Genomic DNA, 23,877 nt, shown 5'->3' on the forward strand with positions numbered 1-23,877 from the left:
TCCAAAAGAGCATGAGATGTGGCAGAAATAACCCATCAGAGATGGGCAAGTGGGAGTGCAGCAAGAGATGTTTTGTAATCGTAAAAGCAACCAACGGTATGTAAAGGCTGCAAAGCAGAGACTGGCGAGAATGTATAGCTCCAACATTCAGCATGAATTGGCAAAGTGGGCATGTGAGTAATCACAGAGGGCCATTGTGTGACGGAGTCCAAACTCTTGTTTGATGAAATTACTTCTTTGAATAAATCTCACTTAACCTACAGTAAATACGTCTGAATAACATGTCCAGCCTTAATATACAAGATTTTAAATGACAGAGAATTTATCCCAACCTTTGGCAAATAGTTCAAACAGATTATCAAGCTTTCTGTTTAGAACCGTCTTAGTGTTTCTAGCACAAATTAATCGGGGTGGAGTGTCTAATTGCTGGTAACTGGATCTGTTATGGCTCTGTGTGCCAAGCTGGCAGCTCCTGTTACCAGATTCCTGCTTCTTAGAGGTAGCCCTTGCAGGGAGAGAGCCGTGATTCTGCAGTGGGACTGGTGCTAGAACTGGGGATGCTGCTGCAGGCCTCTGCCTGTGCTGGCTTTGCTCCCAGTTTGACATGGCAGCTCTGGGCTGTGGAGGAGGTCTGGATGCTAGCTGAAGGGCTGCCAATGTCCTGGCCTGGAATGACCCAAATCTGCTCCTACAACCTGTTGGACAGGAGCTTGCTGGGGCATAGGGAAGCTCAATGGGGTTGGTCTGGATTTTACTGCTGTGGTTTCCCAGGCCACTCTTAGGGACCAACATTTTCTCTGTCAGAATGAAAGCATGCGTGACAGAGGGAGTTGTTTCAGAGCTAAACCATGTCTGTGTTTAAACATTTGTTTTTAATTGGGCATCTGCTCTATGGCCAATTATGAAGCCTGAAACCTGCCTGCCTGAAAAGGCATCACCAGAGCCATCCTTTGTCAAAGCCACCATACTTGCTGCTCTTCACTCTCTGGCAGGAGGTGCTCACACAGACAGGCCCGTCTGCTCACCCCTTTGTTGCCTCCTTCAGCCATCCTGCAGCACTCCTTTCTTCTCCTGCTGACCCTTAAGCTATTTTCAGTAAACCTCTTTCTTTTCCCAGTGGGGGCATTCTGTAATTAAGGAGGCAGTGATAACATCTAGTGATTACTTACTGATGTCTTTTAAAAAGGGAGCTCTGAGCCTGTCCCCTTGTCTCCCCTCCTTGCCTTAAGCAGAGCTTAGTGTGGAACCTGGAGCTATGCTGATGGGTGTGCTGATTAGATACCTCTTCTCAGTTCAACTTGTTTGTCCATATTGACCATTTCCTATGTGTTAAGGCCTCTTAGAAAGAGGACAATTTCCTGCCCAGCCTTTTCCCATTTTTAAGCAGGTGTCCCCACTCGCTGCATTGGGTGCCCCAGAAAGGAGAGACAACTCAACCAAGCACTATGACTTTGCTGTGGTGCCTGCAGGGAGCTGTCACACAGATGGCCTCATCCCAGGTCTCCTTTATTGATACTGTTACACAGTCCTGTGCTATGGCAACTGGAGCAGGAGGAAGGAAGGCCCCAAAATGCTGCCTGGGCTGGGGGTGTTGATCCAGCATGAGTGAGTCACAGGGCTGTGCTTCACCTCAGCCACCTCTGGCAGCTCTGCCGTGAGTCACGGCAGCCTGAGAAGACTTGCAGCACTTCCTGCGGCACGGGGAGGAGGGCATTGGTGACACCACTACCTGCCACGTGGATGGAGTCATGTAGATCTCTGCTTTGGGAGCGGGAAGCTCCCAGGAAAGGCTCTCAGGTGGTCCAGCTGGGCACGCGTTTTGGTGTTACGGGATATACAGGACAAAGACACTTCCCATAGGGGAGCAAGGAGGAGTGGCAAGGTGCATATGCTTCACTCTGTCGCAGCAAAACCTGCAAGATGATGAAGCAGACGGTTCATGGAGGAGTTGGTTTAAAGAATTTAGTTTGGTGTCTCTTTTCCTACTTTGCTTTTGTGATTCTCCCAGCAGTATTATATCCCCTGTCATCATGGATAGAAACTCTTGTGGTGTCATCTTTGTACACTGTGTCCTCCTGCCAGTGGATCCCAGTTCCCACAGTGCTGGCTCAAGCCAGCAGGCTGAACCCATCTGAAGGAGCCACTCCACTCCACTGCAGTCAAGTGCTTTTGCCTCTTTCATCACATCAACCTTTCCGTGGGATCTGCCATTGTTTCAAAGAGTTTACCCATTTCTGAGAAGGTGTCAAGAGGCCTTTTCCAAATTCAAACATAAAACACAGAAACCCTCTTTTCCTCCTTCAAAGACAAAGTGAAGAACTTACGAAAATTGCTATTACAAATTTAAGACGTTGCCTTTCAAAATTAAAACAAATGCAGAGAAGTGGTAAAGTTTTTTAATATTGTCTTGAAATGGCATATACCATGATCAAAAATCATCTCATGTTGTGGCAGGAGGGGCTGATGGGGTGCATTTTGCTAAAGCTGGAGGTATGTGCAACAACAGAGTGGCTCCAAGCAGATCTTATGTCCCTGTCACACAGAGATGGGTAGCTGGAACTCAAGCTCCAGAAGAAAGAGGAGGAAGCTTCATCCCAGGGACCCCCAGGTTTGGGGATGTCTTCTCTTGGCTTGGCATGTTTTCTTCCTTCCCTTCATCTTCCTGATCTGGTTTTAATGTTTGCCCATTCTGGGGCAGCCTCATGTTTCAACTGAAAAGTATGATAAGCTGGTATGAAGGGGCAAAGTATCACTGTGCACATGCAGGCTGCTCTTTCTGGAAGCTCTGGAGCAATTTTCAGGTCAGGTAGAAAACCTCACGGGAGCAGTCCCTTGCCTTTTCCAGAGGAGTCATTTTCCGGTTGGTGCATGAATACATCAGAACACCAGGCAGATGTGGTGTGGTCTGGGCACATTCTGCATGACCACTGTGTCCCTGCTGTGTCTCAGATCATAAAGATGCGCACCATAGCTGCAATGTCATGAGGCAGCCAATGCTAGTGCAGGTGGGGTGAGCTCTGGATGCTCTCCAGAGGTGCATCTGGAGCTGTTTGCAGAATGTGACACAAAGCTTGCTCCAAGAGATGCCTTAAAAGCCTCATGTGCACGTTGGGCCATCCCAGAGGTGCAGGTGTTATTCTGCTACACTGCCAGAGTGTGAATGTGTGAGAGCCGTGAGCTGCAATCTGTGAATTCTGGCTGTAAGTAGTAGAGGTCTTTGGAGCGGTTCTCCAGGGGGAAGTGGCTGAAAAACAAGAGCATTTGGAATCGCTCTGAGTGTGGAGGAAACCTGCTGGTTTTTGCTCCAGAATAGGCAGGGCAGCTCAGGTTCTTGTTTTCTGGAGGCCAGGAATGTGCTGAATGTCTTGATAGCCCCCGGGGTACTTGGCTTATGTGCCCCCACATAGGTGTTTGGTCCTGTGTGCTAAGCACTGCGGCATGTTGTTTTCATGAATGGAAAAGCTCAGCGTGCCCCATTCTTTCCGCCTGTCTTTTATCAGTTTACTCTTCATAAAAGGATTATGCTAATGCGTGCCTTGGCCTCATCCCAGTGGTGCCTCATATCAGCTGGGGAGCACCTAGCAGCAGCAGCCAGGCCTTCCTGTCTCAGGATAGATATTTGGGGCTGTGTAAGTTGCACACCCTAAAGTTAACTCTTTGGTTATAGGAAGCCATGCTGTTGATTTGGGGTCTTAATGACCATGACTTCAGCGAAACGGCTGAGGTTGGAAGGACCCTTTGGGTCAACCAGGACCAACACCAGCTCCAGCAGGGCCACCCAGAGCAGCTTCCCATTCATGTCCTTATTCATTTAATTTGCCAAAGAAAGAAAGGAAAATGGTTCCAACTAGAACATAGTGGGGCAAGAGATTGATGAGGTGAGCAGAGCCACAGGCATTGCAGTGCAATGACCAAGTGTCAGAAACAGGTGTTCACTGCTGCTTTGCAGGAAGAGCTTCTCCAGGAGCAGCCGAGCTGGGACATGCAGTGTGTAAGGGTTGAGCCGTGTGTCATTACTCAGAGAAGCAAGACAAATGAGAAATCAATTGAACATCAAACCATGGCTGCTGATTGTCTATGTTGAAAATAAATGATTCATCGAGTGCTTTAATTGATTCATATATGCAGCAGGGAGTTCCAGTCTTGATTTATGGACCTTTCCACCAGTCGGGCAGGAAAGACTTGCTCCCACTCACTTTATTTGTGCAACAAACATCCTTTTCTCTAGGCATGGGTTAAGCCAATCCACTTGCAAGCTTTTTTCTCCCTGACTGTTTACTTTGCTTTGAAGCAATTGGTCATTTGGCTTGCTCAAGCAGTGCTACTGCTATCAGATAACTGATTTGGATTTTATATCAGAGGTGTCCAGAAAGCATCAGCATAGCCCTTAGCAAAATGCCGGGCTCTGCAGCTCAGAGAGCTGCAGCCTACAGTGCTCTATGTCCACAGATCTACGTGACTGCTTGAATGAGACTGCACTTTCTCCCTGCTGCTCTCCCACCTAAGGAGGAGATGGTAGAGATCTGCCTTTGCCTTCTCACAGTTGTCCCACAGCTTGCCAGAACAGCAGGGCAGCCAGGGGATGTTGGCTGTCGGTGAGGAGGTGGATGGTGGCTTACCTAATATGTGGCTGGCACTGCAGTGGAGCAGGGAGAGAAGGGTTCCAGCACTGGCACTGGGGGGAATGACACAAGGAGGGATAAAGGCCTTAGGAAGTTGTCTCAGGGTTTGTCAGGAAGCTAAAGGCAGACTCTTATTAGCTACATGTGCCACCAGTTGTGCAAAGGGGAGCAGCCAGTCAGCCAGCCCCTTCACCATCCAAGCTGTGTGGCAGTGGTGTTTGCTATTGGGCTGGGTGTTTTCCCCTAGGTTTTTTTGCCTGTAGGCTGGGGGCAAAGAAACAGAGCAAGTTGTCTGAAGGGAACTATAATAAAATACTGCAGTGTCCAGGCAGGCTGTGAAGATGGTGACGGGTCTGGAGGGCAAGAAGTATGAGAAGAGACTAAGGCCTTGGTTTGCTCAGCCCAGAGCAGAAGAGCTGAGGGGAGGCTTCATGGCAGCTGCAGCTCTTCACACGGAGTGGAGAGGCAGCACTGAGCTCTTCTCTCTGTGACAGACAGGGCCAGAGGGAATGGCATGGAGCTGTGTCAGGGGAGGGGCAGGCTGGGTGTTAGAAAAAAATTTCTCAACAGAGGGTGGTGGGCATGGTCCCAAGCTGCCAGAGCTCAAGGAGCATTTGGACAATGCTCTCAGACACAGGGTTTCAATTTTGGATGGACTCACAGATCTTCGTGGGTCCCTTCCAACTCAGAATGTTCCATGATTCTATGATGCTCCGGTCGAATGGCACAAAGCTCCTTCATCTGCCACAAACCACAGGAGATACTGCAACTGATAGATAGGTTAAAACGTGTGAGAAACAAAATCAACCCCACAGCTGCAATCTCTTGCAATGGTTTGCCTTCAAGTTGTAACCCAGTAACCCGGGGGTTGATTAAGGATGGAGTCTGAGCAGCCTTTGGCTTGGTACAGCCCACAGCTACTGCACTGCTATAGGATAAACTGGACCGGAGGATCTGTCAGGCTGTTTCTCAGATGGATCTTTTTCTTGTTTCACCTACTTCTTTATACTAATATTGGGGCTGGTACAGTAGGAGCAGATTGGCCTCTATTTTTCTGTGTCAGTTCTGCTGAATTCCACATCATAGCTACTGAGGCTTGTACTGGCAGTCGGTACATTAGCCTGGTGGAAAGCATGCACAACCTCTGTAAACACAGGGTGTCATCATGGCTTGATCAACTTGCATTTTTGCCTCAGTTTGTTTAGCAGTGAGACAGTGAACAGTGCTGCCACGTATGTTTGTCTTTCTTGGATGATATATCTGTATATTGTGTCAGAAAGCTTGTGCCTTATGTCAGTCTGCTTGACTCTTATTTAGGAGAGAGTCCCCACAAATGATAAAAATAAACTTGGAATCCTCCCTGGGTCTGCACCAGAGCTGTCTCAAGGCCGCATGAGCCTGAGCTTCCTGCAGCCCAGCAGTATAGCATGAGCAAGTTGTCTGAATTGCTTTTTCCCTACCAAATCCCTGGGTTTTGCAACAGAGGGTTTGCAAACCCTGCCAGGGTTGGGTCCCAGGGCTTTGTTTCCTGGCCAGAGGAGCAGTGTGGGGATGCACTAGTGGAAATGGTCTGTGCACACACTGTTTCTTCAATGACAGGAGATGGATTGAAGCTACGTCTGGTCGTTCCTTCCCTTGGTGTGCAGCTTGCTTGGCTCTGCAGCATTTCACGGGAGTATGGACTGGGTAAAGCCAGAGGAAGCTGACTAAAGGTTGAGAGCTTTGACTGAAGTTCTGAATAAGCTGTCTAAGAAAACAGATAAACTGTGAAAAGTAAGAAGAAAAGAGATATGCTGATGGCTCTGGGCAGTTGCACATGTGGTTGTTACAGATAAGGACCAGATCCTCACAGAGAAGAATGCTGGGTGTGCTTCTTCTGTTCTTTACTGGTTCAAAGTCAGCAATGTAAACCTGGGGAGGGTTCCTTGTTCCCCAAATGAAGGACATAGGTGAGTCGAGCATTGCTCTGTAAGCGTTGCTTCAGTGCTGGTTCTGCAAAGAGGCTGAAGGAACTCATTATTCATGATTTTATCTTACTACCTGAAATACATAAATAGCCTAAAGGTTCCTCTGATGGACTTTTTCCAGCTCTTTGATGTGCCAAAGATAATTTCTAACATACTCCCTCAACCTGTCCCCCCTCCCTAGCTCAGGTTTAATGTTTCTACTTGTTATGTTTACCTGTCTGTACTAGGCTGCAAGCTCTGCAAGGCAGGGGCCTTGCCATCTTTCATGTTGAAGGAGTTGTAACATCAACAACTATAAAACAGGATACAAATTATCAAAGCAACAAAAAATGAGGCAGCTCAGCTCTTGGGCATCTTCTGCACTTAGAAGCTTGTGCTGAGCCTCACTGTGCTCTGGATTTTGAGTCTGCGGGACTGCAGAAGAGAGAGTGGATGGGTGCATCCCCAGACCTGTCCCTGGACTGCAGTAGACTATATGCAAGAGATGTGTAAAGCTGAGTCATGTGCGCTGCACTCTCCAAGCCCTTGCAGATGGGACATGTTCCCGAGTGTCCCCCTGATCCAGCAGCACACGTGGGAGCCTCCAGTACACTGGCAGCCAGGTCCTGCTCATCTTCCCATTCTGAGAGCCTCTTGAAGCCTAGGATGTTGCTTCGATAACCTCCTGTTGTGCTGAGGGTGATGCCCCTGTGGTGGCAGCCGGCAAGGCTTTAATCCCGTGCATCCATGCTTCCTTTGGGATCCCAGCCTCTGTCTCCCTTGCTCAGGGCTGCGGAAGGCCCTCACAGCCTGTTCACATACAGAGCAATACCCTTGGGTGCTCACACTCATGCACACAACTTTTGCTAGGATCCAGAAGTGCTCTCATCTCTGGCTCCTTTGCCCATCTGCCTCCACAGACTCTACACTTCTTTCAAACAAAGCTATTATTCCGCTGACCCAGGCCTCCTGAGATGAATTGGATGCTGTTCACTGCAGCTCAAAATACTCTTTGCTGCTCTTAATGCTTTCCATTCATTTTCTATGGCGATCAGATTCATGGCAGCAGCTACGCAGCTTTTATTGATACTTGATGCAGCAGCTATACCCTCAGCAAAGGCTTTTTTGTGCATCAGGCTCCAAACCTTTCAAGCAGGCTATGGTGAAAAGCCATAATGTCCCTTTTCTGCCATGCCCCAAGCCACCTGCAGCCTGTGAAAGAGCGCATTGTTTCTGCAATTAATGAAACAACACGGGCAGTGTCTCTGCTGCCTGTGGGAGAGGGCTCTGGGTAATCCCTCCTTGCTCTGCCCCCACCCTTCATCCCACCCCCCCACCCTGTCTGAGGCCCAATTTCAGCCCCACTGCTGCTTCATTCCAAATGAGGGTGAGTTTTGCAGGATAGGATTTTGGTCCAGCAGCCTAATGAACCTCCTGATACTGTGTTACCCAGTGGGCTGGCTGTGCTGGGTGCCACAGGCAGCAGGCAGCTCCTAGCTGTGAGGCTTTTCAATGAACAGCCACGATTTTCTTCTTGCTCTCTCTGGAAGACTGTGTACCTTTAAGGGACCAGCGTGGAGAGGGAGGTGTTGGGTTGTTGTGTTTTTCCTTATTCTTCCTTTTCTTTTTTCTCTTCCCAAAAAAAGCACCGTGTAGGGGGAAGATGCTGCACTACCTTCTGCTCAGATAAAAGGAGCCTGAAAGCTTAGCATTGCTCAGAGACAAGAAAATTGCTTTGTCTGGTGAATATTCTAAAGACATGAAATAACAAGACATGATCAAAATTCTCTGCTCAACAGAAGAGCTGCCTAACTCTTGCAGAGCCAACAATTCCTTTGTTTCACTCAGCTTCTGTAGAACAATGTGAGAGAAGGAGCAGCAGAGATTTGTGACTGCTTCCTGCTAATGAAACAGGAGGTTCGGGCTGCAGTTTGTTCTGGCAGCCTCAGGAAAAGTCCCTGCCCCAGCAGAGAAGTTGGGGTTTACCATGGGCAGGTCCTTGCTGGCACTAACCTGGTTCACCTGCTGGAGAAAGGAGCTGTCAGCGGCAGCTTGGCGCTGTCGGGAGCCACCCAGCTGCAGCACGGGCACGTTGGTGTGGTGCAGTGCCAGCCCTGCGCTTATGCCGCTTCTTTTCCATACATGGAGCAGCGTCATGCAGGGAGCAGTAGTGCTACCTAAGGGAAACCAACTGTGCTGAACCAAGGGTGGATAACACGCTGAGCTAGCAAAAGGCCAGAGGTAGCACGGCTCAGCCAAGACTGCAGCTGCAGATCCCACTGTTTCGTAGGGCCATCCCTCAGACATGGCTTGCAGCGAAGCCAGGCACGGGGACTGAGCTGCCTGTTTGCCTTGTGGGAGAAGTCCCAAGCTGCAGTTAGCTTTGAATATTTGATCCTGTCTGAGGTCATTTCTTCTCCTATCTGCAGTATTTCTATTGCAAATGCCCTCAAGCATTTAATTGATGTAACACCTCTAATTGCCCAATGAACATATTGCCTCCATTGTGCCTGTGATCCCAGCCACAAACACTGGGACAGAAACCTATCATTTGCTGGCTTATAGATGGAGATGCTGGTAAACAACAGCATTCTGTGGGTGTCACTGGGAGGTGATCAGGTGATCCCATCTGGAGGCAGCACGGGGCTGCCCATCTGGGAAGCAGGCCAGCATGTCTGCTGGGGTAGCCATGGCCAGCTTCATTGCTCAACAACATATTTATGTTATTCTTACAGGGTGCCCAATGGCCGAGCTTATCACTGAGCAGACATAGGATGATGGCTGCGTTGCACTCCTGGTGATCCCACTGTTTGTTGGGGGAAATGCAGGGAGGCAGGAATGTCTGTAGGTGTATGACGCTGCCTCTACGATAGGAGAACCCATCCATCAATGTCAGCCTCGAAAAGAGAGGGCTGGGGGCTATGGCAGGAGCCTAGGGCATGATGAATAGCAGGAAGAATGGGAGCTGTTGCTCATGAGATGTAAGGGATGTTAAATGAAGTCATGGACCAGATATTTTTAGGGCATTGAGGAGGAAGTCTTTTTCACATGGACATAATTAATTGGCAGAGCTCATTGCCACGGGATGCTTCAGGTGCCGAAACTATACATTGGCTCAAAAGCAATTAGGCAAATTAATGGGACAGCAACCAGCAGAGGCCGAGTGTGGCTGATACTGCAGATGCTGCCTGTGGCTTAGGAAGCTGCTCTCCCCTCATGACCAGAGCTGCAGCCCAGACAGTGTGTCTTCTCCTCTCAGGGTTCTCCATGCAGAATTTGTAATACCCCAACCATAGGTAGTTTTTCCCAATATAGAAAGAAATCTCCACGTCCCCAACATTGCCATGTACTTTGCAAGGAGTTGAGGCAGGGGCCTCAGCGCACGTGCCTCCACTTCACTCTATTCTGCAGGATGAGCGATCCCCAAGGCACTTTCCATGTGATTTGCACAGCTCTAGCTAACAGTGGGATGTACAGGTGCAGAAATTGCAAGGAAATAGCCCCCATGCATATGCAGGAGGAAAGAGAGAGGGGGCAGTCTACAGGCTGATTAAAGCCCAGTGCATTTACATTTTAAACACTCCAGTGCTCTGTCAGTTCAGATAGCTTTATCTTTGAGAATTAGATAGCTTAATCAGACAGAAATAGAAACGGCACAAAGAAGGCTCTGTAAAACCCCGGGGCTCTGGGTAGAGGCGCTCCAAGTTTGACTTCACTTTTGTTTAATGCAGCAGTCTGCTAGGTGCTTTTTAGACAAAGTGCCGGAAAGAGATTTCATGTGAGGTGATATGTAAAGCAAGAACTGTGATTTGTTTATTATATTAAAGAAAACAGGCAGAGCTTTAGCATAAAAGAGGGTAAAATAAAACTACATGGGAAGCCAAACAGCAGCACTTTTTGCCTGGCAGAGAGTGGTGGGACGTGGACTGCACCAGGTTGCCTTCTCTGCACTGCCCCGGGCTTGAAGGGATGCTCAAGTCGACTTGGGCTTGTAAGGACACTGGCTGCTGCATAAGAAAACAGTCAATAGGTGAGATCTACAAAGAAAAAACAGACAAGGATATAAATGACATTCAGCTTTGCTTGCTGAGGTTCACCAACCCTCATATTTTCTTCCCAAGCAAATGTTTTGTTTTCCTGGCTGAGTATATTGTCAGAGCTACTCCAAGACTGTTTATTGTAAAGCAGAAAATCACCTTTGGAAACCAGTTGTGGAAAATAATACAGGTGACAGCAGTGCATACCTGCGACACAGCATTCCTGGGCCTCTGTGAAAATTCAACAGCCCTGCTGTATAATCAAGTCTCCTACTCCCGGTTAGCCTATCTTGATCACTTGGAAAATCTGTATTCACCCATGAAAAATGCACTCGCACCAAGGTGTGCAGGTGTGGGATTATTTACCAATGGTTGGTAAGGGCAGTGAGTGCCTGGCAAAGCCAATCTGTGTGAGGTGGGCAGTGTAGCTTTTGTTGAAACTCTCCATCCAATTAGCGTTCCTACATTGCATCTTTCCTCCATTTATTCTCTCTCTTTTTTTTTTTTTTTCCCTGTGATGATGCTTGAGGAGCACTATAGAAACACTCATTTTTGAGCAGCCTGTCCCACCCTGTTGTTTCCTTGTTTGTCCCTGCAAATCCCCAGAGCTCCTCAGGTGCAGCAGTGCATCGTCAGCCTCCAGCTCTGTGCATGAAGCTGATGTTGTGTTTTATGGTTCAAAACGAAGTGAAAAGCTCTGTAGTTACAGTCCCCAGTAAGCTTGCTCCAGGTAGCAAGGAGGGAGAGAGTAATCTATTCAGGTCATTAAGATGTGGGCAGAATTCAGCCCGTCCTAATTAACCCTGTTTGAAATTTGGCATGTATATAATTCGTTTTACACACCAGTCCTGACTGAAACTGGTATGACAGTTCTGCCTCTAAGCATCTGATTTTGCATTTGGTATTTGGAGGCAGTTTACATAAATGAGTGGCTTTAACCTGTGCTCCCACCCCAGCTGTCTCACAGCAGTGTGGGGCTGTGTTTCTCCTGTCCGCTTTCTGTCAGGTACAGGCTCAGTGGAGGCACCAGGACTACCAGCATCATGGTGCATGCTCTGAAATGGGCACTGATCCTTCAAAAGCCTCAGGGACCCCTGCGCCAGTCCGGGTGCGACACAGGTAGCTGCCTCTAGGAGCTGCCAGAGCAACGGTTCTGTCTGTGCAAGGGTTTGTTTGGCTTTCTTACAAGTGATGTGGAACTACTGAGTTGTTCCCAGAACATGCTGCCTAAGCTGACCTTATCCCTTCAGCCACAAGCACACCTGTGGCTTGCTGTTTTTTCCCTAGCTCCTTATGAATGCTGGTCGGAACAGTTTACGGCAGGGCATGTGGCTTCTGGCAGCAGTATATCTTGCTGCAGCACCTACCACCCCCTACCTCTCATCTTGTTTTGGGGTCTTTGGACATGGTAAGGGCAGGCACCCCAGGAGATTCCCATCCAGGAAAGAGCATTAGCACCTGCTGGGCACATCTGCACTGAGACACTCAGGCCTGTGGCCTGGAGCTGAAGCACATGGCATAAGAATACAAACAAATGAGAGGAAGGCTGGTGGTAACAGCACATTTTCCAGCACTTCGAGCAACGGCATTGATCTGAGCTCAAAGCTGAAGTTTTGGCTGTAAACCATGAATGATAGAGGCCAGGCTTTTAAACAGCCTCTCTGATGTCCTGGGAGGACAGAAGGCTGCTTTGTAAGTGCAGGAGCCAGTCCTGGTAGTGACAAGGCAGAGAGGAAGGGAAAAACACGGCTGGGTTGTGTTCATTGCTGAAACGATGGTGAATTGTATCAAGAGGCCAGTGTGCAAGGGAGGCAGATGAGTTCTAGCAGGCCTGGGGTGTGGGCAGCAGTGCAAGGTGAGCCCAGGGCTGACACCCTCCATGTGCATGGGAGAACAGCCCTGAGGACTTTCATACTGCCAAGCTATTTCTGTTCATCACAGTGTCAAGAACCTGGAAACTGACCACCCTGTGTCTCCTCATAATTGTTCAGCAGAGAACGGCACAGAGGGCCCAGCTCTCCTTAAGTGATGACCCTCGAGCTCCAAGTGAGTCCAGCTGTGCTCCTTCATGCTCCTTGAAATTCCGAGATGGTCACCTCACCCCCTAGTGCCTGCAGGTAGCAAGGCTTACCAGTGCTTCTGTTTGCTAACACGGCAACCAAACGTCATCTGTCCCAGGGAGCTGAGCAGTGTGACAGTAATGACTCACTGGAGACACACCTTGACCATCAACACTCTTTGAGCCTACCACACCCTTTCCTGCAGGCTTTGACTTGCTTGGACTGAAAAGCATCTTGGAGTTTTTCGTTTGACAGAAAGTGGCCTTCTGACAGTTTACATATGAGGGACTAGACTGTACCACTGGCTTTGCATGATGTACCATTAATGCGTGCTAATGGTGCTTTGCCTGAAGGCATTTGCACTTAGAGAACTGGGATGCAGAAATCATTCATTTTGTAATAACTGAAAACTGAGGTTGTAAAAATATGAGGCCCACGTGGAATTGCATAGTACCTCTGGAGGTACACCTCTTTGACAAGGTAAATACAAAACCAGGCTGCTTTTTGGGTAGTACTTTTAGGCTTGGACAGAAAAAAATGTATCTGCGGATCTATCTAATGATTTAGTAGATGTCTTTTTTTTTTTTTTTTTTTTTTTTTATCTCACATGACCAGGTAATTTGTGTAAGTGCATTACAAAGTTCAAGACCTGACTTTTCACACTAGTTCCTCTGAAACTCTCTTATATTCAATCTGTGTGTACAGCTCTCACTGTAATGCAGATTTAGTTAATCCCTATTCCCATTTCAACAACTAACCTAAGTAGTGCTAAAAGTTGTGGCTGTATTCATTCTCCTCCCTCCTCACCACAGTCCATAATATTTACTAGTTGATGTCATTCAATTTTAGCCTGACAATCTGCATCCTAATGATTTTTTGCTGTTGCAATTAATTGATTTGCTAATGCTTTTCTTTTACCTTCATCCCCCTTCATTTGTCTTTAAGAAGTTATAAACAGATTTTCTCCTACCATATTTGTTTAGGTATGGACATGGTTATATGTAAACTAGTTTACAAAATAAACTGAATGGTTTAAACAACCTTTATGGTGGGATAATCCTTTTTGTTGTGGGCAGCTGTGTACACCAAGCTCTGCTTGGTGATGGAGGCAAATCACTGCAAGAGGTCTGGGTGAACAAGAGCTGGCACTGTTTCCTCTTGCAGGCGGGGAGTCCCAGGGCTGTGCTTTTCCATAGCTTTGGTTTTCAGCCTCTTGTCACCACACCCACTTAAGAGTACAGTGACAGCCATTTTGCTACCACAGGTGCCCACAATTAAATAATTTCCCTGAACTTTCTGTTGTGTGGCCTGCAGGACTGTGTTCTTGCTTTACTCCCTGTATTTCTCCCCATAGTTGTACCCCTCACCAAGGAAGATAAGACAGCTATGTGTCTAGTGTGCTGTCACCGGACCATCTGGAAGCTAGGACTGCCCTTTGGAGGCAACAACAAAGGCTAGAAGGGCAGCCCCGGGAAGCAAATAGCTCCTTCCTTGCTCATCTGCCAGCTCCTGGGAGGCTGTAAACGAGCACAGTGAGGGTTCAAAACCTGCCAGGTTTCCTGTTCCCTACATAACCAAAAGTAGCCATTGCAGATGAGCCCTTCCAGCCTAAAACAAGCACGGCATGTAGAAGCCCCTCCTTTCGTTTCCCAAGCACGTTTCTGGCTGCCAAATCTACCCGGGCTGACATCATCCTCTGCTAAGGCTGAATCAGTGTGGTTGGGGAGTAGGGTTTTGCAATCTCTTAATGACAATTCGCCACAGCTTGTCCCTGTATCAACTGGCTGGGGAAACAACATTAGTGCCCGGTAAGCAAGAAACGTGTTTAAACCTGTGGTTTAGGCAATGCCGCTGATGCTGCAGCTGTGCACATGACTAGCGAGTAATTGTAATGCCACCTAGTGGCATCGTCTTTGGAGAGACAGCCGTGGTCGTGGGTGAGTGCTGGTGGGTGTCCATCAGGTTTATTTGATTACTGTTTTCTCCTTTTGGGTGTATGCATGTGTATGTAAGCATACTGGTGCAGATTGCTATGTATTACAGGTGCACAAAACGGTGCTGAAGTATTGAAGTAAGGCAGAATTTAGGGACAAAGCTCCTCTGTGCAGCCCCCCTTTTCTCTTGTAACTACTGTGTCTTCTCTCAAGGGCTATTTTGTTCAGGTGCTGCATCGCAGTCCTGGGCCACTGCTAGGTGTCCTTCACGAGGCAGGTCTATAAGCCTAACATAGGCTGCTTGGTGCTTCTAAAACCCTTTAAATGGTAGTGAGACATGGTGAACTTGAGTAACCATGACCCTAAGTAGCAGTTTAGGTCTGCAGTCACTCTGGGGAGTGCTTGGGTTGGCTTTCAGCCTCAGACCTGTGAAAGGACCCAGCCAAGAAGCCTGGAAGTAGTCACAAGATGCTCTTCACTCCTGGCTGGGAATTTGTTTGTCTTCAGTGAGCCTTTGAGTCAGTTTCACTCCAAGATCCAGAATGGATAAGATTCATGTCAATCTGTTGGCAGACTGTAACTCTCCTTCTGTGAATTTTTTTATTTCTCATGGCAATTTATGTAGGAGAACCAGAAAGCAAGTGACTCAAAGCACTGGAGGAGAGATAATGCCAAAATCAGCAGGATTGTGAAAAGCCTATTTGCATTTTTTTCCCCAGGGATGCTCGTTTTTAATATGGAGAGGTGCAAAAAGTGAGGATGTTTGCTTATAGTGAAGTGAGCTTTATTAATGACATCCTCAAGTAAGAATTTCTTGGACATAGTTCTCAAACTGGAGATCAGCATGTATAGCAGTGATTTGAGTTCTGTGCCTTGCTGAGGAGAGGTATAATTTGAGTGGCTTCTTGAGTCCCCCAGATCAACAAATCCATAGGAAAGTACTGCTCAGCTTTCACATGCAGCAGTACCTTTCAACTTCAAAGTGCTTTGCACATATTAACTCATCTGAGATGCGTTCCATCATGAAACTGTTATGCTTTTGATTTTTTTTGTACCATGCTGTTATTATACATATTAACCCACTGCCTAGAGGCCCAATTGAGATCAGGGCTCTGTTGCGCACAGACAGAATTAAAAAGCCAGCTTCTATCCAGATGAGTTCACAATCTACAAAAGAAGCAATGGGTGGGAAAGGAAAGAGAGACACGGGGAAGTATGCGTTATGTCAGTCAGCTGAAGCTTGTGGAGCACAGGTTTTCTGAGTTTGAGACAGGCGTGCAATGCTTTGGCTTCATTGTCTCTTGTTAATGTCTAAGTTGGTAAGAAAGCCTGCCAGCCATTTTGTCTCCAGTTCAAAACAGGCTTAGCAGACAGAATTGTCTGTATTTTTCTTTCACTAATATTTTGCTTGGGTTGTTTTCTCCTTGTTCCTTAATCCAAACTAAGGGTTATTCTCGTTGAAATCGCATTATGTGTGAAAAAAACAACCACGATTATAGCAACCATAATCTGTGATTTCATCTGCCCAACTCACACACCTAGTTTATAGGCTTGTGTATACATACACGTACGTTGAAGTGGAGATGATGTCAAGTCTGACATTTCTCTGCTTAGCTTACCATAGCACTTACACTGCAGTAACTCGAGAACTTGGGCACAGCGCAAATGGGTAGTTTTGTTAAATGTGGAATGCTGCTAGAAAAAAACTTTCCAAGAAGCTTTGATGGTTATTTTGTTCAGTGGCTGGATGATGCAAAAGAAGAGAAGAAGTGTTATTTTTACTAGCACTACTTATTAAAAATCGTACACCTATGCTAGTGAGAAGCCGTGCCACATATCCACAGTGGATTCAGAAATGTGTAAGTGAAGTGCTGGATGGCAATGCAACTTAAGTCATCTTTGGAAAACAAAACAAAACAAAAAAAAGGAAAAAGAGACCAATGGAAGCTGCAAATTCAAATGAGTTGGTTGCAAACAATGTGTTGCAAATAATTTCTCAATAGACAATGGGTACTAGAACATCTATCTGAATATCTAGTGTTCAGCTCCCTGCCACGTTTGGAACCTTGCTACCAGGACCCTGAGAGCAGCAGGTTTACTATTAGCTTCCTGCATTTTTATTCTATGGAAAATCATCTGCTGTGATCAGGTAGGATCCTGTAAGACATTCCTGGGTGATGCAATGCCAACTTCTGTTTCTCTAGGAGATCTCTGGAGGATGGCTTTGAGGCAATGTGGAAAGGCTGGCATTTCCTGTACTGAAGTAGACACCTTCTCCTTAGAATAATTCCCAGTGTGTTTCATAGAGTAATGTCTTAATTTCAATTCCACAGCTAGTTGATTTGGTTTCTATTTTATCCTCCTCTCTTCAGCCTTGTACAGGAAGAGTATAAGCCTTTTTGGGACAGAAATCTGTTCTGTTTTCATGTGCCTAACATAAAAATGCACCATGTCAATGGGCTCTAGACACTGTCCTACTGAACAAGCTGAATAAATCGTGTCATCATCTCCTTTAACAGTGTGGGAGAAATAATGCTAACAGATCTTTTTCTCCTTCCACTGGTTTTTAGAAGTTTGCTTTGGATGTTCATGACAAATTCAGACATGTGCCACAGAACATGCCTATGCAATCCGTCCCAATGAAAATACCCACTCCCACTGAAATGGTTGATACCATTTCTCAAAAATCATATTCTATTTTAATACTTGATTCCTTCTGTGGGCTACATGTCCCTCCGACCACATTGGCACTGGCTTGTCCATAGGAGTCAGGAACAGACAGCAAATCCACAAGTTCTCTAAATTTTGGAGAAGCAAATAAATCCTTGTAAAGGTACTGCTTCATTTGCACTGTATGTAATTTATCATCTTTCAACGTCTTGTCTGTGCTTTTTAATTACTGCAACCCTTCCATCATTTTTTTTTTTAATTTAAAAAAGCCAATTATATGACAATCTTGGTTGCCTAAAGTTGTAGTAAAATGTGCACATGCGAGTCAGGATGATTGTTCTTTCTTGTTTGTTTTTGTTCTATTCATCTTTCAGATTTCTAAGTTATATAATTGTTCCCTTTGGCTTGTGATCAAGGTTTGAGATTAACTACGGCTCTGCTGTTGTGCGCTCTGAGGAGCTGACATATGGCTAATCTAATTGACAAGCTCTGGCTCCTTATTCTTTAAAAGCATTAGGAGGGAGGATGTTGGTGTTAAAACGGGACTGTCAGCCATGTATTAAGCAAAATCAATGTCCTGATCTTCGTCTCTAATACACAGTCTAGAAGAATGCTCAGCACTGGAATACAGAGCTCCCCTTGTCCATGTGGATGTCCTTGCAGAAGTGTAGGCATCTCAGCTCTCTCTGGCTGTTGTGGGGATTAGGCATTATACAGGCTTGAAAATTCTGAAAATCAGACTCAAACTCACCTGTGTTTCCCTCAAAGTGAACACATAAAAAATGATCGCTGGGGCACTTCTCCTTTGTATGTAGGATATATGCTATTTTGTGTCCTATCTCCAGAGAAAAACTTACAGTGAGGTTTCCATATGACAATTTACTGCTTGTTAGTACCTGTTTGTATTGGCAGAGTATCTGGCAGTTCTGGTAGCCTGTGACACCAAAGTGGCAAGCGCTGAACGAGCAGATGGCAAGATGGTCCATATGCTTTAAAGAGTGTAAAATTGAGACAATATTCATCTTAAAATGTAAATACTTATCTGAAATGTTATCTTAAGACAACACTTAATGTAACTTGGTTGTGCCCACAAGTATTTGCAGGAATGTGGGCCTAGGTCCACACACACCACACACCTAGAAAGGTTTTGTGTGGGTACAAACTATGCTTGCCCATTGACAGCCATTTCCAAGGGAAAGAGTGGATAAACAGCTCCTTTGCTAGCAGTCTCTGGCAATGATCACTGATGCAGTTAAGTAATAGAAAAATAGCTTATTAAAAAGTGTACCACAGGTGGTAGAGAAGGGCAGAGTGTTCTGGAACATGTATTAATGTTCTTCTCCATAGAGGGAAGAGGCTTATAAAGTTCAAAAGACAAATACTTAACAGCAATGCTAAGAAAAATGCTACTTTCAGCATGTGGAAAGAGGATTATAAAAAGGAAAAGTCTTAGAGAAGGTCAGAGGAAACCAAGAATACAATTAGGCTACTAGACCACTTTGCAGGTAACCGAAAAGACCATCCCTGTCATCATAAAAATGACAGGCTATAGAAACTAGAACAACTGGGAAACACTGCATTGCTGTCTTGTCTGTTGATAATGATCTGTTCATTGTTATCAAAACAGGACTTAACGAAGCTGTGCCAGAGAGAGCATATAACTTAGGAGGACAGGAGTGTACAGCAGTGGGAAGAGCCATGGAGATGAAGGAAGGGTTTGAACTGCTGGTGCTGCAGGTGAGAAAGCAGCACAAGGACAGAGGAAGAAATGATGGAAGGTGCGTGCTTCTTGGGTGAAAAGGCAGAAAACCAGAGTCAGCCCAGACTCAGTTTGAAGTATGCACTTTAGGCACAATTATATTTTATGGCTTAGCTCCTACATATGTTGAGATGCTAGATAAGGGATTTGAATATTATATCAAAAAATGTGTTAAGCTATTACAAGCAGCACCTCTGTGATATTAAAAAAAAAAAAAAAAAAAAAAAAAAGAAAAGCTTTCAATTAGCTGTTTATATCAGTTAAGAGGTTGGAGGAGGCGGTAAGTCCAAAGGCATCTGAGGAGATCATTGTGCCTCTTTGTCGCACCCACCCCGGTGCAGTCCTACCACCAAACTTTGGCAGGAACTCTTGGAATCAAATCGCATTTTTAAAAATCATGTAGCAAATTTGCAGGCCTAGATCTCACAGCTGGGGGCACAGACTCTTTTTTTTTTTTTTTTTTTTTTTTTTTTGGTCAAAGTTGTGTTGGGAGCTAGATCTAAAAACATTGGTGCAAGATGAATTTTCTCTCTGACAGAAGGGGAGCACCTGTGGGAATTCCGTTTAGCAGCTGGCAAATGGGTAGCAGATGGCATTAGCTGAGCTCACTAAAAAACACCTGTGTGCTGCCGCTGCCGCTTGTTTAAGGGAGGGACAGGCTGCGCTTTTGGGTTGCGCGTAGCATCCAGTAGTGACTGGACTCCCTCGGCGGCAGTGGCCTGAGGTGCCCGCTGGGTGGCGCCAAAGGTGCCCACGGGGTCAGCCGCCGTTTAGCCTCTGCGTGGCTGTGGCCTGGTGCCGTGCTGTGCGTTGCTGGTTGTGCCTCCGCTGTGCCGCTGCATGATGATGACCGAGCTGATAGCTGCGCCTGAGAGCGGCAATCTAACCCTGCATCTGTTTCGCGCACGGAGAAAAAATGGAAGGGAGTGAAGGAGAGGTGTGTGTTTCTACAAAGAGCTGAGAGAGCCTGTTGTTTACACTGTGTAAAGATGCACTTTTGGTTTTGCAGGGAAAAAAAACTAACAAACAAAGCAGTTTGTGGATAAAGAATGTACAGGATGTGTTCCTGAAGGTTTTCTCAGCCACTCGGGAGGAGGTCTCTGAAGTCAACAGCTGGCTGGTCACGACAGCTGAAGCTGTTGATTTTGGCAGTTTTAGTTTTGTTTTCTTATTAATCCAGACTAATGCTTCTGTTCTTCATGATGAAAAATCTTCCCCCAAGTACTTTGCTACTCATGGTAATCACTTTGCAGATTAAAATTTAGTTTGAATTTGCTTGGCTTGAACAATTGGAGTTTTGTGTATTTCTCTGCTTTATTACAGAGCTCTCAAAAAAAAAAAAAAAAAAAAAAAAAAATCAACATTTTCTCCTTGCAAAAGCCTTATGTGATGTTACCACACCATCTCTTTGTCTTCCTTTTGGTAGCCTGAACAGCTGAGGTTCCACGGGCCTCTTCTGCCAAGCATTTTCTCATACTCTTCTTTACAACTGTTTCTGCTTCGTCCCCTGTTCTTAATCAAATGTTTGAGAAATGAGCTCCTCTTCCATTGCTGTTCCCTTTCTCTGTTCTGCAGCACAGTAGAATTACAGAGTTTTACTCACTCATGTTGCTTTCTACAGAAATGTCTGTGAATCTGTTAATTTTGCCTAACCCCAAAATCCTTATATAGCTTTTATGGGGTATATACCCAAAATGGAACCCTGGAGAACTCTGCTAGAAACTTTCCCACTTGGTCATGTTTTTTCACTGTCTTTGTAAGCTCTGCCAGTTAGTGAGTTTTTAATCCATTTGTTGTACTTCAAGAGATGTATTTTAAATAGAGTATCATGCAACGTTATGTCAAGTACTCTGCTAAAGGTTTTACATTTTTACAATTACCATTAGCAATCCATATTATAGTCTCAGGGAATGCGATCAGGTTTATGATTCAGATCTGTTTTCCATCTAATTGGGCAGACTACCCTGCTTATGTTCCCTTCCTTTGTTTCTTTACTGATTGCACTGCATAGTTTTGTCACTCTCTTGTCTTGTACTGAAGGTAATTGCTAAGGTCAACAGAGTTTCCTTTTCAGTGAGTATTAGCACGATGCTCCAGTCTTCTGGCATGGTCCCTGTTTTTCTGAAGACAAATATCTTCTCAGCGTATTTAGAAGGGGTAAGATATTAGATAATACTGCAGTGTCAAAGTCTCATGAGCTGCTTGATTCCAAAGGTCTGGTTAAACTACTACTTTTTAGTAGTCATGATATTGATACTGTTCTATATCCTAGTCATCCTCATGACTGACTCATGTCTCTAAACTTCCATTTGACCTTCATATTTACGTAAATTTCATGCCTTTTAAAACTGTACGCTTGAGAGGCATATACTGTTGTGCTCTAGCAACGTGTTTTGCACAGCCCTTAATATGTATTGAAACAGTTCTTATTTATAGAAATATGTTTTAATCTTTTTACAGGAGTGTGCAGAGTGAATGAGTACTGTCTGTATCGTTTTGCCAAGCTGTAATCTTTAATTGGGATTTAACCAGTTAATCTAACTAGGAGCAAACATGGTTATCAGTGCAAACAGCCATCTGTTCATATCCTCCTATCTAGGCCCTGTACAGAGTAATCTAAAAGATGCAGAACACAAGGGACAATAGGTGGGTACACTGGCCTGAAACGATCCTCTGAAGTACCTTATCTGCCTTTCCCGAGAAAAAGGAATATAAACTGAATCCACAAATCACATTTGTAGAGAGGAGATTTGTGATTAATTTATTTCTGCTTTGCCTTATTCTGTTCAGATGAAGCTGAAATACAGTGCGTTTTGCTAACTGGAGAATCTGTATTTTTGTGCTATGTTCTATTTCCAGTTCACAAACCTAATGAATAGGTGCAGACAGCCATCTTAGATTCCAAAATATGCTTAAGCCTCATCTATGAAATTTGTTATTAAAAAAAAACCAAACAACCAAACAAAACACTTGGAGATTTTTTTGAAGATTGATAACTTTTACTTGCAAAAGTGTTTTGTTTTTGTTTTAAGAGTTGTTCTGGCTTTATTTATTGGATCAGTTGTGATGCTAAGCATAGAACTATCTCAGGTTGTCTTTGGTGTTGTGTATGAGGGGTGCCTCACCCTCTGTGCTTTTAGTGGCAATCTTGTGGATATACCTCAGAGCCCAGAATGGTAGTGAAAATCTTGTTGACCATGGGCAGCAATTTCATTATTGACTGGTCTAGGAAGCCATATGACCATTAGTCTTAATAATGTGCTCAGTGAACAGGAGTAGAGGAATAAAATTTCAATTACATGGATCTTTTATCTTTTCTAAGCATGCGTGAACAGGAAAATTTTGCTGAGATTCTGGCAGAAAAAGAATCTACCTTTTGTGGAAGAAGGGGTGGGCAACTTGAGGGGAGTATAAAGAAGTTGCTAAGATATGCAGGGAGGAAACTGAAAAGGCAAAAGTCCAGCTTGAACTCAACTTGGCCACTGTAGCAAAAGGCAAAAATTCATTTATTTTTTAACAAGTAAGTTAACAGTAAGAGCAGGGCTAAGGAGAATCTCCATCCCTTAATGGATACGTTGGAGAATGTGACCGCTGAGGATGCTCAGTGAACTGACTAGTAAGCTTGTTCTTCATCCTCCTCTGATTTTCCTGTTTTTCCAGTCGTAGCTTTAAGACTTTTCCTTAAGCACAGACTCAGCAACGTTGTGGGTGCAGAGTTCTGAAGTGATGTCATTACATGTGCATGAGAACCCTGAAGTGCAATGTGAGCTTATTAAGTGAGGCTCTTGGCTAAATTTCTAGCTGCCCTCAACCTGCAGAACCGCAGCTGTTTCCTGTGGTAGTAGTGTCTCTTTGTTCTTGAACATTTACAGACTCACTGCTGTAAAACAGGAGGCATTACTTTCAGAGCAGACCCTGTACGCTGGAACTCAGAGAGGCAAGGCCCAGGATCTCAAAATCTGAAGTGAAGTTAGCATAGTGTGAAAAAGTTGTTCGGACTAGGTGACCTCCAGACATTGCTTTCAGCCAAAATTCTTTTATCAAGTAATTACTCTGCAGTCTTTCTCACCTGTTCCTTACATGAAATTCTTTCTGGCTGCGTATGACAGGATTCAGGCTTTTTTAATGCAAGCTAATTCAGAAATGTCTTTTAGGTTTCATATCTGCAATGTATATATTTTTCCCCAGACTTTTCATCCTTGTGGCTCCATGTCATAAGTCACTCACAGTCATGAAGTAGCTGGATTCTTGTCTGCTTTCCTGAATCTGGGGTTAGGCTCTGCTGTGGAATGCAAGCTCTGGAGCACAAGAAAGTAACAATTATTAGAAGAAACTCAGAGGCCAGTTCTTCTCTAATATAAATCTGACATTTATTTCAATGTACAGTAGTACTGTGAGTACTTGAGATCAAAACAGCACATGTTTCTTTAAGGCAGCGAAGCAACAGCTGTATTTCAGGCTTCCTTACTGGGAGTTAGTGGCTTAGATAATTTGGTTCATTGCTATTTGGGCCATAATCAGCATGCATTCATTCTCTGTACAGCCAGGATATAAAATTTGGAAGAGCTGCACACAGTGCATACTCAATCAGTGTAAATCACTTAGCAGCCCTCAAAATGAACGCCTGGCTACTAGACTAAAAAATGGTCTTTGTAATACAGGCAGATGAGTCATGAAGAAGCTTTCCATTTATGTATGAATGATTATATCCACAAGAGACTGAAAGTGGAACAGACCAGCTTTCCAGCCAGAGGGGTGGAAGATCAAGTACCGTTGCAATATTTTCTTGTATTTTGAATACCTTCCTTCAGTGCCAAGGCGACATTTTGCAGCAGTTAATAATTATTAT

The sequence above is a fragment of the Lagopus leucura genome, unplaced genomic scaffold, assembly GCF_019238085.1.
Source record: "Lagopus leucura isolate 7727_CA_CO unplaced genomic scaffold, USGS_WTPT01 Super-Scaffold_100004, whole genome shotgun sequence".
NCBI lineage: Eukaryota > Metazoa > Chordata > Aves > Galliformes > Phasianidae > Lagopus > Lagopus leucura.